The following is a 15,994-nucleotide window of genomic DNA, read 5'->3' as shown; positions in this document are numbered from 1 at the left end:
ACGCGGCAACAACTGAATGACGACGAATAGAAGCCATTAAAAAGGATTCAAGAGGGAATGATAGGAGCTGCTACAGTGTTGTGTTTAAGGCGGTTTAAAGCGACTTTGTGGCCTGGAGCTATTTTCCATTCAAAGGTTTGAAATCCATCCATTATCTATCCCAGTTGTTCAGGGTGTTGATGAAATGGTGCTTCTCCCAGCTGACACACCTGTAAGGTATACAACTCACACTCACTTTCACACATAAGGCAATTTATTCTTCAATATATGTTTTGGGACTGTGGTCAAAGTCCGAATACCACAAAAGAAGAGTGAGATTCTGAGGTTGAACTTGAAATGGCTGTTTGCAATGACGCCTTGCAGTTGTTTTGGGTAGCACTTACAGCAGGTCTTCTTCCTTATACTGTACAAATATGCATGACCACTAGGGGTGGGAATCTTTGAATGTCTCACGATTCGATTCGATTCCGATTTTTGGGTCTGCTATTCGATTCAGCATCAATTTTCGATTAAGAACGATTTTTGATTCAAAATGATTTGATGTGCAAGGAATCGTAATGATCTAGTCCAGTCTGACTCATTAATGCTAATTAGCGTGCTACTTGCACTTTTATCACTCAAAAGAACGGCACCACACTGCAAAAAAACAACTTTTATTTGAATAACTTGATCGTGACTTTTTCCTTCTACTCTCTAATGCGACTACAACTTAACAGTGTATCAGACGGCGTGGAACCACACTGCCCCTAAGTGGCCAAATCGGGTACAACATGAACAGCACTCCCAATAAAGGCACACACAGAAAAAGGCAAGAGAGTAAAAAATTATTTAAATAAAATAGATTTTGGGACATTTAAAATCGATTCTGAATCGTACTAAATGAGAATCACGATTCTTATGAGAATCAATTTTTTGGCACAGCCCTAATGACCACTATGGTACGAATATGCTCGAGATTCACACTGTCTCCTACATTGCTGCGGCACCAACCAGCACACTTAACCCTACTTCTCCAGACATCCGCCATATTAGCATTTAGATGCATCTGAATCTGGAATGTTTCACTCAAAGGGTTCATTTTAGTTTGCATATCTCAGGACCAGCTGCAGCATTAACCAACGTTAATAAGATTTATTTTCAGACAGTAATGCAGCACCATAAATAGTAAGGGGGATGGTCGGGGTTACCAAAATGTCTACTTTTATGTTTTGAGCTGGAAAAAATTGGGGAACCCGGCCGTAGGCATTAGACGATGTTTGTAATAAACCTCACCAATGCATTCATTGAATAGTGAATATTGAATAGTGTCTGCACTCTGGGTCATAGTCAACACTTGCTATTCTCATTAATGTTAACGAGCGAGTGCTTAATAAACTCAAATCGGTTGCTAATTGTACCAAAAAATCACTTTACAGTCCAACAAACAAAAATCTTATTTGATGAAAATAGAGTGCACTAGGGCTGGGCGATATGGCTCAAAATTCATATCGCGATATCAATTGCATCCCTTCATGATAACGGTATATTTCACGATATAAAATTAAGGGTAAAAATAGTTTTAATTAATGATAATTTTATGAATGAATAATATCTAAATAGGTTTTAGGTATCGGTACTCCTATACTATTATGGCTCGCCCCCCTGCAGCCATTTTACTATCAGACTAGAAATGATAAACTATATGAATACAAGGTTGCTATAAATTTTTGCCATTTTTTAAACTACAATCATTAAAAATTCATCTACTAGTACGTATTAAATTGTAAATATAGTTCAGTGTTGATGTAAAACGCAATTATGTTTCTTGTATATACTGTGTTTTTATGACTGGTGATGGCTGCTTCACAACAAGGAAATGGGCGTGTGCAACGGTTTCTTCTTTGGTACGTTGAAGTTAAAAAAAAAAGAAAAAAGAAAGCTGTTTCTTCTTCGGTTGTTGCTTTAGGTCTTACCGATGAACTGCTGTTGCTATAGCGCCTCCATAATGGCGCAACACTACAACTGCAGTTAAAATGCGTTTGCTGCCGAGCTCAATCAACACAGCTGGAGTGCCGTGTTGAGCGATGTCATTCTGTCAGGCTGGAGGTGGCGAGCAAATTAGGTGGAGGTGGCCGCCTCTCGACTTTTGTACATGGGAAAAAAACATTGCACTCCATGTGAGAAGCTAAATTGATCAAATATAAAGTGATAAAACAAACACGATTAGGATTTACATTTATTGAGAAAATCTCAAGTATTGTCAGTATTTATGAGCATGGCTTTCTCCCCGCTGCTACTTGGTACAATAGCTAGCAGTGGAGACCGTAGACATATAATAGATGAATGTACTGTTAAATGTACGCGTTTTGTTTCATTTTTTTAAACGATCACGTAGCGTTTCAAAATGTCTTGTAATTTTGCAACTTGTTACGCTGTTGCCGTCCGGGAAGAAAACTCACATTTATGTTTGCTTTATGTCAAATCACCGGAGAAGGTGGTGTGATAAAAAGATTCAGGGAATTGTCAAAAGATTATCAGGTATGATTTCATGTGTATGTAAGATGCGTCAACATGCGTTTACATGTGGTTTTTGTCTGTAACTGTCAAACTGCCAAAGTGCACTCGCGTCTAACAATAACCATGCAAACAAAACGCCGCTTCCAGTGATGTCACACCATTTGATCCACAAATGATGATACGATTATTAATTGCCTCACTCATTCGAATGAAGGACCAAATTACCACCCATTCGTGCAAAGCTTTAGTAGTAACTGACTTAGTCTTTCCCAAAGACAAAGTCATGAAAAGTGAAAAGTGTGGTGATGTTTAACGATTTGTTATCTTCACTTTTTGTCACAACATTAATATTAGGGACATGGTCAAGGTTACAAGGTAATAAATCCAATTCAATCACCATCCAAATAGCATTTTGAACAGCTGTGTAGGAGGCAAAATTTTATAAAAAAAAAAAAAAATCATAATTAAAAACTTGGCATCACAATATTTTCAATAGGACCACAGCCAGATTTGCTGTGGATATCTGTATTGCTGACGACGATACCATCATTAAAAACACACACACACATCTAATTACTTGTGTGCAGCTTCCAAGCTCAGAATTAAAAATACATAAACTCAGATAAACTGCAGCTCGAATTGATCATAAATTTGAGAGGTGTTATTTTATTGTTTTAATTTTAAAGCACTTAAAGATTACAACTGTAAATGAAACACCCACTCACACTTTCACGTCACAATACATCTGCTGACTCAACAAATTCTCAAGCTGCCCTTAAGCAAGGGGACTCAGAAAAGACAATGGAAGAAAAGTCAGCAGTTTGGTAATATTGGGCAGAAAAAGATGCAAACAATGCAAAGCAGGTCAATTCAGAGAAAAATGCATGCATATTCAGCAGATCTTTTCTTTTATAAATAAGGCCTACTGGATTGAAATCAACACGTATGAATGGCTGTAGCAGCCATCGCAGAGATCTGTTTGGAAGGAAGGTAGAGGCATGAAATAAAAGCGAGGGGAGAAAGAAGCAAGTGACGTGCTTTGATGTTTAAAGCGAGGGTCTGTTAGACCTTAATTGGGTCCATTACGGGGGGAAGGGCGATAGGCCAGCCACAAGCAGCTCTCCTCCAGACTCGGCTTTACATTAACCTGCTCTCTTGAACACACAAAAACGATCAATAGCAATATGGTAGCAGGAGAGGAGTGTCTGGGATGGGCAGGCAAATATGAGGGAAAAGTGTTGCAGGTTTACGGGAAGATAAGAAGGGATCGATAGAGGAACAAGGACTTCTGCTACGGGGGGGAAAGAGGACGGAGGGGTGCCAAGCAGCAAGTTTACACTTCATCAAGCTTCATGCATGGAAATGTGTGCGGTGTGTGCGTGAGGGTACTTTGGTGGGCGTGGCCTCTTGGTAGATTTTTTTTGTGGAGACCTTTCAGTGACTATGGAGGTTTTATTCAGGTGGTACAACTAATTTGGCTAATTTGAGACCACAACTGTACGTGTTTATATGTGACAGACAGTCCAAAGTATACAATGCCGGTCAGGGGATGTCATCTAGCACCAATTTCCACAATCTTGTGTATGGTTGGCATTACATTTTTTTTATTGGGGGTACTTTTCCTACTATTGGGTGTCTGCCATGGTAAGCATTCAAAATACATCAATTTAATAGCATTGCACATGAAGATAGTCCAGAATTACTGAAGATCAGGGATGTAACAAAAACGTCAATATCGTGATATTGCGATATTATAACTGCCACAATAAGCAGCACATCTGTAAAAAAAAAAAAGAAAAAAGTCAGGTTTAATTTCCATTTGTGAAGTTCTAGCACCCTCTTGTGACCAGTTTTTTAGTGCAGTTTAATTTTCACAAGGGATGTTTTGGCCCTTCTATGTTTAAAATCCACGCTTATCATCAGATGAAGGCGAACGTAATATGCTTGTGAATCAAGTTAATATGTGGAGGAACTCAATGTGTGCAGCGTCCATTAGCAAGTAAATGCCTCAACATTAAGTGTTATTAGAGATTGTAGGTGGTTTAAATGCATTACTGTTATGTACAAAAGCACACTTTTTTTTTATAGTATGAGCTCTTTTTTTTTTTTACAATAGTGATACTTTTTTAAAATATTGCCAACCTTCCCACAATATCGTGATAATTATCGTATTGTGACCTTCATATCATGATAATATTGTATCAGGATGTTTGGATATCATTACATCCCTACTTGAGATGGGAAAAAAAGAAAAAAAAAAGCTAGGGCCCGACTGAATAATAGGCTGGCCGATTTTGGCCCTTTAAACAACAATGGTTTCATTATATATTACACATAAATATTTCCAACAACCATGTATCCCTAAATATATATAATGGAATTTGTTGATTCGCTCATTCTATGGACCTGCCATTCAACTTTTTTTTACAAGCAAGGAATTGATCTGCATGACACTATTTTGCACCCAACCTAAAGTCACAAAAAGATAAATGTGTTAAATATGACACACATACATTTACTGGTAACAGAAGCACACATCACAAGGATTAATGTCCTTATAACTTTATTTATTGAATGGCTTGTGACACGCAATGCATTCAAGGAAACTGAAAATGCTTTTTTTGTTTTTACAATACAATATATATTACAGTTGACAGTGACACAGACTTTTCGCGGGGTATTATAGGTACCGGGCCAGTCTGCGAATTGCAATTGACACCTAATGAAATACATTGGGGAGTGGTGTGGGGATGGGCCGGGTGTGGCGGAATGTTATTCTATTATATATATTTTTAAATGTAATGGCCGATTAATCGGTAATTGTTTTTTGTTTGCTTTATGTGTGTGCCAAAAATCAGTATCAGCATCATACAAAAAAAAAAATCCATCTCGGCCGGGCCGTAAAAATTTAACGGTTTGTGAACTGGTTCCCGGTAATTCGATCCTAAGAATCATACTCTTTGTTACTTGTCCAACACTGAAGAAACTTTAATTTTACAGTGTCAGTACAGTTATTTTACATGTTTTGGGAGCAGATGTGCAGAGAAGGACTTACAGCAAGAAGACAAACAAGGTCCTGTAATGTCTTCTGCAAGGGTGAATAAACCAGTGGAAACCAGTAAATTGAACATCTTCAATGAACCCTACACACACACCTGTTGCATATGATATATTACAGTAACACAACAATCAACTTTCTATGTCATCCTTTGTGCATCACTATCTAGACATGACTAATCAACCAAGGCTTAATCCGTTACTGGAACAATCCAACATTACAGCATAAATGTAGTCAAACCAGGAGAATGGAGATGATGTGCAAAAGAGGCTATTGTTGCTATCACGCTAGCCATTTATGAACAGAGTTTAATAAACAGAATCTGCGCAGTGTGCATGTGTGATGGATGCCAGCTGGTACGTTAGTCAAACCTCGCTCCTTGAGAGCCTTAAGATAGCGGCAGCCTCTGGGTTAGCGCGCTCGACTCTCAACCCGGGGGCTGGTGCTACCGTGGGTTTCAGCCTCGGGCAGGACCACTGCCACAAAATCACTCTTTTTGTGAGGAAGACTTACGGCCGACGCTAACATTGTATGAAAAATGAATGAAGGTTATGTAACTGCAGCAACGCGGCTACATCACCCCCAAATACTTATGGCTCTGACAGGAGCATGGATGAGAGCAATATTGAACATTGCACAACATGAGAAGATACAGAACAAGAGTTGATTGAGACCTGCTTGTACTACCAGATATTTTCAATGGAAAATCTTCACTGAATATTTGTGTTTGTAATTGTAAATGTATTGTATATCATAAAAGTATATACTGTATAGATAATGACATAATTGCTATATTATATGTATTATTGCTCTCAGCCAATAGGAACTGATATGAAAATCAATAACGGAGATGACCTCTAATCAGTATTCATAATGGATTCAAATTTCAGTGTCAATTAAATTATAAATGATAAATTCTAATCAATTTCCATGTGTATGAAATACAATATTTCCAGCTCTTTTGACGTATAAGAGATTATTTCAATATTTGGCTCCTTTACATGATTTACCAATTATTTCTTCTCTGCCCTCTGGAGGTGGAAATGAAAAATGGAATAAGTAGATAAAAAAAGAATCTAAGCACTAAAGTGGGCAATCTAACCTTTCTGTAGTTAGGGTGCCATTTGTACGTTTAATAGTGTGAATCAGGAATCTGATCTAAACTATGCCTAAAATGCATGATTTACTTATTTATTCATTCATTCATTTATTTATTTGTTTATTTTTAGATAATCACTAACAATCAAACTTAAAAGCCAAGAGTTTGTAGTCATTGAAAGCTGCCCTTCTGAAAGCTGGATCAACTGGCACCCTGTCCAAAGTGTGCACAGCCTGTAGCCCTAAGTCACCTGGGATGGACTTCAGTCCCCCCCATTGACCCTCATAACAACAGGCGCTCTCAAAATTGGATAATAATTGAAAGCAAAGAGTGTTGTATTGCATGCGTCGACAAGGTTGTGTCAGTATTGGGTTGTAACAAGATGTGTGAAAGGGTACGCTGTTAAGTGAAACATTTAATCTGCTTCTACCTGACAAGTGTCAGGCTGTTGTGATGTATATAACCTCCACCATCTTTCCTGCATTCCCTTCACCCTCCATTTCCTCCCTTATCTCATCTCCCTGTCAGCCCCCCCCCCCACCCCACTCACTCCTTTTCTCTCCCCATCCAAGCCTGTTTTCCTCACTCAAGCTCTATGATGGCATCCTGTCAGAGGAGACCTGGACAACCAATATCCTCACAAACTGTGAAAGACAGAAAGACAGATACGCAATTATTCGAGTAGACGTGGGATAAGCGCATTGGGATTCAGGAAGCGAAGCAAACACCTCGACTTTTAGTGAAAATATGGATTGCTGAATTATTACCTGAAGCTATATTTCCCCTCAAATCTCTCCTATGTGCAATGTGTTGCTTGCTCTTCACGTGTGCCTTTACGGATGCAATTAAGCAAACTGGGGATTTCCAGCATTTTGTAGCTGGATAAAAATGACTTTTTTTTTTTTTTTTTTTTTTACTTTGGAGTCACTTTACTAAAGTCGACCGTATATCCTGGTTGCCCCATCAAGCTGACAACGGATTGTAAATAAGAGAGACATTAATCACAAGCATCGCACATACACACGGCCATATCTCCTCACATCCAGTATGCTGCTATGACAAGGACATAGGTTTGGCGTCAGCATTGAAGGGGAATTGGGACTCGTAAATAATAAACACACTCTCTTCTGGGGGTTGTGCCTTGTTTATGGTTAAAACTGCCACTCGCCGTCCAATACACTCAATCAATAAGTGAATAAAAAAAACACCTACATGTTTTTGCAATAGCGGTTGAAAAGAGCAGGCAGCACAATCAAGATCTGTGTTTTGGTTGTTCAAATCCCGTTTTCATGTTCTCCTTGTGCTTGTATAGGCTTCTTCCCATTTCAAACACTTCTTAGGTTAACTCATTCACTGCCATTGACGGCTATTGACGTCAAAAATTCATTTGAACTATTTCTATTAGTTTAACATTTTTTTCCACTTTTGTTAGCAAGAGTATGAATACCTATATATTTTTTATTGTACATTTAGAACATATATAAAATTTATGAGTTAACTATTGAAGTCATGTGATAAATTAGAATTACAATTTGTAATCGCCTGACGCGATTAAAGAAAAGAAAAGATTATAAAAAATTAGGAGCGTCAGGCGATTACATTTTTTAATCGTAATTAATTGCATGACTTCACGAGTTAACTCACAATTAATCACAAATTTTATATCTGCTCTAAATGTACAATAAAAAATTCTAGGTTTTCATACTCTTGTTAACAAAAATAGAAGAAAAAAAAATTAATAGATATAGTTAAAATGAATATTTGACGTCCATAGCCGTCAATGGCAGTGAATGAGTTAATGTAAGTCTCCAAATTGTCTATAGGTGTGAAAGTGAGTGTGAATTGTTATTCCACCTCATGTGCAAGGAGTGGGAAAAAAACTAATTCTGTTATAGGTGACTAAGAAAAAAAATGAATAGAATCCTAGGTTGCACCTAATTGCACCATTGTACTTTAATCAGTTAAGAATTGTCATTACTGAAGCGCCAATTTGTGAGAGTCGGAGGCATTGAGCTCTGCATAAAAATATGTTACTGGATCATTATCAGACATTTAAGATGCAGCATTTTTGGAGTTTGAGCTATCAGTCTGAATATTTTTTTATTAAGTGCTGCTTCTTTGTGTGTGTGTTTTTATGATTGTTAGTGTAGGTGGTTCTTGTCTTTGTTGGTTTGTCGCCCGAAATCAAACTAGATGCAAGCAATTACCACAAAAAGGAAAGTCATAATCACTAATGGCAGTGCCAAGTCTATATATTGTTTTCATATATTACTATTTTCTCCCTCTATTTCAACGTTGCCTCTTTGTTTTGCATTCCGCTGAAATAGTGCACCATCAATTTCACACATCCAAATGCACATGCGCACACACAACCTTCAGTATTTTCCTAAACGAAATGCTTTCAGATCTGACATCCAATATCTTACCTCACCTCATTTTTTCCCTCTTTGTCTCCCTCCTTGTCTTTTTGTTTGCATCTTTCTTATTTCCCAGCTCATGCCCCGCTCTTTACTTTCTATTTGTCTCGCCCCAAAATGATTTCTTTACGGGCGTACCTGAAATTGCCTGTAATTTCCACGTCCTGTTTTGACAAGTACCACCCTCCCCCGTGCACCATGGATTTCCTTTCCATCTGCATATTTACTTTCTTATTTCTCTTCATTTTTGGCTCATTTTACACCTTCAATCCACACACACAGTCACACTACCGCCTTCCTTTCTGCATTTTTCATGTGGATTTCTGGACACCACAGATGTTGACATGTTTTTGTTTTTTTGTTCCTTACCCCTTGTTCCGTTTGCACTTGTTTTTCTTCTCCTCCTCAGTGCGTCTGTGAACTTTGTTCCTATACGTCCAACAGGGAGACTCTATGCAGATGAAGGTCACATGTCACTAAAAGAGGGACACAAACATAGTGAGTAAAATTAGGGAATTCAAGTCCATTTCAGTTTGGCATACAGAAGGTGCTTTAATTATTTGATTTCCATACATGTGCATGTGTACATACTATTGCCTTATCCACAAGTTGTGTATACTTGCACACGTGAGTTTATGCAGATGTGTTAAAGTGCACGTTGAAAGGCAGATCACACACTTGCCCAACTCCACAAAATCTGACAGATATTAGGAATGAGACTTCACCTCACTTTCAAAAATTGAAGACAATAACAAAAATTTCCAAGTGAATGTTGAAAGCATCCATGATGGTGTAGTGGTTCACTTGCCTGACTTGCCTCTCACTATATGTGTGATTGATGACTATAGTCTGCTTTTTACCTGAAGTCAGCTGTGGCTTAAGCTTCCCGCAACCCTGGACAGGATAAGCAGTATGGAAAACGGATGGACGGGGGGGGGGACGGGGGGCTTTGGTTGACAAAGGTTTACCTCAAACACACAAGAACACACGCAGCTACACACAAGCCTCAGGCTCACATACAGTGGATCCCAATATTCACACCGCAGATCAGGTTTTGCATGTGTGCTCATGAGTTGAGACCAGGATCAGCATCATGTCAACATCAATGGCTCACTTGACACAATGAGAGCGCCAAGGGCCGCGCAGATACTGTCAGTAACATATGGGCTGGCTTGAATTACACAGAGGCATCGAACAAAGGAAGAAGCAAAACCTCTCCGACACCATCATACTTCAGTCACTCAAGTCAATAAACAAGCTTCTGGAAGTTCAGCTTTATAGCATTGTGCTATATTGACTAAAAAAAACAAAAGTGCAGCAGGTCTGATTGATAGAATGCAAGAAAATGTCAATTGTGCAGAAAACCTTGTCACAAGTCCATTTAGAAAGAAAACCACATAGGGGAATTTGCAATTTTAAAAACAATCTCCGGTTCCATCTTGAGCCTCTGCTTTCATGTACATGAAACCACCACACCCAAAGAGAAACAACCAATCTGAGACAACTCCTGACTGACTGCAAGAAATTTCTGTTATAAGTCACATGTTTATTGAAAGATTTAACTGTTAAACAGTTGAACAATTTCATTGTAGCTTATGATAAATCTGCAGACAGGAAACACAAAATTACTGGACTGAATTTGCCTTAACGCCAAAGTTGGGATCGGGAGCCAGTTAATCTGGGAGACATTTGAACCATAGCAACGGAACAAACTAAAAAGGATCAGGGAGCCGGCTGGGAGAATGGGAACCTAAATGATACTCAGGTTCACTAAAAAATGCTAAAAATTCTAATTATTTTATTGTATGCCTCCTCTGTATAGGTAGAGCAAAAACTGTCTTTTGAAGTCTGACTTGACAAAAATGAATAAATAACAATTGTTGCTCCCATGATCAACCTTTTTTGTTTTTAATGGGGTAAGCCAGGATCGACCCCATGCTGTCCGGTTTGGCAGTGCAGAGCGTTACCAGTGAGCTAAAGTTCTAGGCCACTGACAGTCCAAGACCATATCTGAACACTTAGGAAGTGAAGTACATAAATTGCTGACTTTTTTTCTTCTTCTTCTTCTTTTTTTAATTGAAAAAAACCAAAAACTTTTTAAACATATAGTAAGTAAGTAAGTAAATTTGATTTATATAGCACCTTTCACAGACAAAAAGGCCACAAAGTGCTTGACAGGTAAAATTGAAAACACAGATAAAACAATCAAATACACAAAGTAAAAAATAAAAATAAAGGTCAAAAAGGAACAAGCTTGGCAAACAAATGTGTCTTAAATTGGCTCTTAAAAGCATCAACAGAATCGAGCAAACTTATGGACAGCGGGAGGTCATTCCAAAGCTTCGGAGCAACAGCCTGGAATAAACGATCACCACAAGTCTTAAATTGAGTTGTTGAGTCTCTGATATATGAGAGTGCTTGACCATCTCTTAAAGTCAGTACAAGAATTTTAAGATGTATTCGACAAGAAACTGGGAGCCAATGAAGAGCTTTAAGGATGGGATCTATCCATCTATTGGCACCGATCTGCAGAATTTTTGACCTGTTGCAAACGGGACAAGTCTTTTTTTTTTTGTTTAGACAAAAAAATAAACCATTACAACAATAATAACACGCACACACAAAACCCGCCCCTCGCGATCGACTACTAGTCGCAGTAAAATGATGCACTCCGCCTCTTACTTGTTGCACAATGACAACCAGACATTTTCATGAATTTATATGCCCAGACAAGATGTAAAAAGTGGACATTTGGTCACCCAGCCTAAGCTATTAAATTTTCTTAATGTCAATCGTGCCTGTTGAGAGTGTCTTGTATATTTGATCTTCAGTGACATTTTTGTGTCCTGGTTCTTCATTTTGAAAATCTGGTCACCCTAACTATAATACTTTATTCATGATGTACTAGAAATATTACTTGAAGTTCAGAAATGCTCACATTGGTATGCAAACAAATGATTATCCTACTGCGTGGCAGCACACTGGTGGATTTTTCCTAAGTAAGTAAGTTATCCAGACCTCAGCTTTCCACCGGTTTCATCCAGGAGAAGCCAGCAGCCAAAATACTGCAAGGCTCTGCATAAACACTTGTACACGCTCACATTTAAATATGCATGCGTCCTCACGCGGATCGACTAATGCACACCAAGCGAGGCTCTAAGCAACTACACGCAAGAGAGGCCAAAAATGAGAGCGGAGCAAAGTGGTGTAAAAGGCAGCCTCGTTAAAAAAAAAGTGGATTTTAAGAACACCAAACACCCCTGTCAAAGACACGTGCACACAACTTCAGCTTCTTTCTGCCTGTCGGTGTGTTTGACAGTCGGCGCCGTGAGGGACGACGTGGCAAGCAGCCAGAGGCTTGTGAATCAGCAGTGACTAACAGTTTAAACCTGCGTTTTCAGGGCTAATCGCGGGTGCTTGCAGGTGGGGGAGGACGCGCTTTCATGTTTGTGTGAACATGCCAAGCGCACATTTCTAACAAAGCCTTAAGTCTGTTAATATGTGTGCCGGGCAAGCTGATACCATACAGGCCTTGCCCATCAAGCTCACTTGTGACAGCGAGGACCTTTAATTGCAATGCGCCTAATTTGATATTGTCAGAGCTGACAGCCCCCTGATGAGCTGAGTGAAAATGGAGCAACTATGTACCCGTCACTTCCTCCAATGAGTCCCGACAGGAGCCCGAGTCTGTGCTCAGTTTGATCCCTCCTGCAAGACAATGCAATGGGATGCTAATCGGATGCCAAGAAGCCCAAGATTTGAGCTTGTGCCAAAGTGTGTGTCTGCGTGTGGAGTTTGTGCACGTAAGCGCACGTGCGCATGCTAGGAATGACAACTATAATAAGTGATAGGACAGGAAGAGGCATGTGGCAATAAAAGTCCAACAAAATGACATGCCAGTATCTATTAGAGCTGAGCACACTCTCCGAAAACATTCCCGATGACACGCTCGCTGTTTGGTGAACATGTGGCCAAGGGCAGAGCGGACTCCCACCTCCCACCAAAATGAGTCTGCAGTGAGTCTTCGTCCTTTGGAGTGATTTAGTCATAAACTTTGACCCCTTTAAGTGCAGCTCATTACAGCAGGTTCTGATTTACAAGCCAAAATTGAGGTGGTGGCCGCCATTTGCTCAGGCCATTATCAGCGCCGCAGCCCGACAAAGTCAATCTCCACCAAGATTCCTCGTGAGAGTCATCAAGCCATACACAAGCAATGGATTGATTAGTCAGTGTAGCGTGACGTGACCGATATAAAGCTAATGATGTCAAATTTGTCGTCCTATGCATATGAACACTGCCTCTGTGCCAAGGTTATTACAGTTGATGAAAACTAACAAAATAATACATATGGGAAAAAAAAACATTAAAATAACATAAAAATGAAAATGCTTTTAAAAAAAATACTACATCTTACATTTATAAAACTATATGTTTTCAACTCTGTCAATTAATATTATACATGGTATTTTTGTGTGCATTTTAATTGCATTTATTTGGGTATTGCTGCGCGCCCATACAGAAGGAGGAAGGTCAAACAGTTGCTTGAGAATTGTACTTTACTTTATTACAACATAATGCTTAGTGACATTTTTTTCATTTATTGCATTCAAACAATTCGGAAAAAACAAAAACAAATAAACAAAAGAAAGACTAAAAACAATACTAAAACTAATAAATACTAAACTAAAATTAAGCATTTTTTGCCAACAAACCTACTCTCAGAACAAATTAAAACGTAAAAAAAGTAAATGAAAAACTAACTTTAATGAAAAAAATCCAAAATCAAGATCAGTGTTGAAATTTTAGTCTTTTTTAATCATTTTATCAACATCTTATTTACAAAAACATTTGGGAACATTGGCTTGTGAACAAAATGCACCCATAATTGATCTGAGCATTGATTTAGGTTATAATGTCAACACAGTATTGTCATTATTTATTTTTTGCTGGAGCTGTTTGAAAGTATAAAGGTAAAGCCTTTCACTTCAAGCATTTGGCTCAGAGATGTAAAATTACAGCTGAAAATTGGTGGTGAGCTGTTTGCTATTTTGATGAATGCCCTTACATTACCATCACCACAAGAAAACACACACTTTGCCAGCTCCAAAGTTTGTAAGTGCAGCCCGCAGCACAGATGCTATCAAAGCCTCTGGCATTTCAGCCAGCCAGGATATAGTGACCAGATTTTTAGCAGTGGGAAAGAGGAGTTTCAAGCACAAGCAAGAAGGATAGAAATGTGTTTTTTGTTTTGTTCCTGGCTTGTTGTAAAATGTGATTTATGTTATATTGTAAAAAATGACCTGTCAGTGGTAAATAGTTTTTAACTCATTCATTGCCATCCACGAATTAACTCGGGTTTTTAATCTAACCGCTCAGTGCCATCCACGAATTAACTCGGGTTTTGCGGGGTTTTTTATGTGCTGGACGTAGAACAACCTCCTGCACGTCCCCAGCAAGTATGGAGTTTAAACATGATTGTAATGATGTGTGGTTGCCAGTAGATGGCAACAGTAGCTTTGATCAGAGGAGAACCACAACGTTGGGGGAGTAGGAGAAGCCCACAGTAGACAAGGAAGTAGGTGGTAGGAGCATTATCTTAGCGATAAGAAATTTGTCAAGACGTGGAAAGCCACCAAGTGATCGCGCGTATCTTTGACTTACTCGTTCAACGGATGAAGCTTCATGGGCAAACGGCATCCAGCTGGCATGCCTCAATGATCCAAAGAAGCCACGTAGCAAACATCATAGGGCTGTTTAGCTGAACCCCAATATCAGGAGATGACAAGCTGCGTCGCCATCGAGGTGAGCACGAACTTGGTCCCATGTTAAATTTCATAACTTCAAGTTGACTGCTTTCACTGTCCATCAACCCATGTCATAAGATGCCTATACTATCTATTGCCTCATGTGTTACAGATCATGAATTATGTAAATGTGCAGTTATAGATAGCAGTGCACAGTATGTCCAAAAAGAAAGAAAGAAAAGGTTGAGTCAGTTTGACTAAAACCACTGAATAAATGAAATGATCAAAGATAAATTGGATGCCGTACAGAATAAGGAAGGCCTGTGGTAATATATGCAAGTGCAGCAACAAAAATTTCTTTTTTGTAACATACCTTTTTCCTGACATAAGATTGTGAATCCAGCACCAGAAGCACCCAAGCTCCCCCTGTTGCAATGTAAAGAAAGGTACAAATGTTTTTTTCTTCTCATTGCAAGAAGTAAATATGTTTATGGTGATTTTTATGTATTTATTTTTTATTGTGCACATCAGGTAGCAGACGTCGAGATGGTCCTTGGATGGCATCATGCTGACTTTGTGGTGTGCATCCTGTTGCACAAAGGACAATGCTTTCACCTCTACCAGAAAGTATGTGACATCATGGTGGATGAGACTGCACACATGCACACACACTTGTAAATAACTTCATAGTTTGGAAAAATGTTAAAATTGTAAATAGATATTTTGATAATTTTGTAGTTAGATAATTGTTTTTTTGGCATCAATATCATTTTTTTTCAGAAAATTCTGTTTATATGTTTGACATGTAATAAAAAGAAAAAGTATTGCTGTTAAAGTAGAATTTTTACTTGAAATGCATCTTTTCACAAAACCCTCGATTTCTCCGTTTTTGTTGTTGTTGTGTTTTTTCAAAAACAGGATTTTCGGTTAAACTTGCCGCTCTTCTGAAAGGAATAAAGCCGAACAAATCCTTGCTGCAAAGACATGAACTTGGACAAAATGGGCAGCATTCCAGCTTCTTTAAAGCACTGGACCACTTTTACTTCTGTCGGGTTTTCTTCATTGACGTTCCGGCACTTTTTAGATCTGGATTATTAGTTATTACTAATATTGGGTATTTAAAGAATGTAATTGAAAATGCATTTTGTTTATTTTTTATTTACGGCTCAAAATGTTGAGG

At 38.6% G+C, this 15,994-nt stretch overlaps 1 protein-coding gene and 1 long non-coding RNA gene across 3 annotated transcripts in view; one reads left to right on the top strand and one right to left on the bottom strand.

Annotated features, from left to right (window-relative positions):
• The window catches only part of sema4c (sema domain, immunoglobulin domain (Ig), transmembrane domain (TM) and short cytoplasmic domain, (semaphorin) 4C), a 108,538-nt gene that overhangs the window by 62,322 nt on the left and 30,222 nt on the right, over nucleotides 1–15,994 (bottom strand). For both annotated transcript variants that reach the window (XM_077562093.1, XM_077562095.1), the window contains exon 2: nucleotides 9,440–9,546. The gene's annotated coding sequence lies outside the window, so the exon portion shown is untranslated. The remainder of the gene's footprint in view (nucleotides 1–9,439; nucleotides 9,547–15,994) is intronic.
• On the top strand, nucleotides 14,633–15,708 carry LOC144049468 (uncharacterized). The gene is made up of 3 exons (XR_013293571.1): nucleotides 14,633–14,872; nucleotides 15,205–15,260; nucleotides 15,346–15,708. It is a non-coding gene; the product is annotated as an uncharacterized LOC144049468 (long non-coding RNA).

The sequence above is a fragment of the Vanacampus margaritifer genome, chromosome 3 (assembly GCF_051991255.1).
Source record: "Vanacampus margaritifer isolate UIUO_Vmar chromosome 3, RoL_Vmar_1.0, whole genome shotgun sequence".
Taxonomy (NCBI): Eukaryota; Metazoa; Chordata; class Actinopteri; order Syngnathiformes; family Syngnathidae; genus Vanacampus; species Vanacampus margaritifer.
Note: the sequence above shows the minus strand (reverse complement) of the source record. Positions and strands in the feature narration are given on the sequence as shown.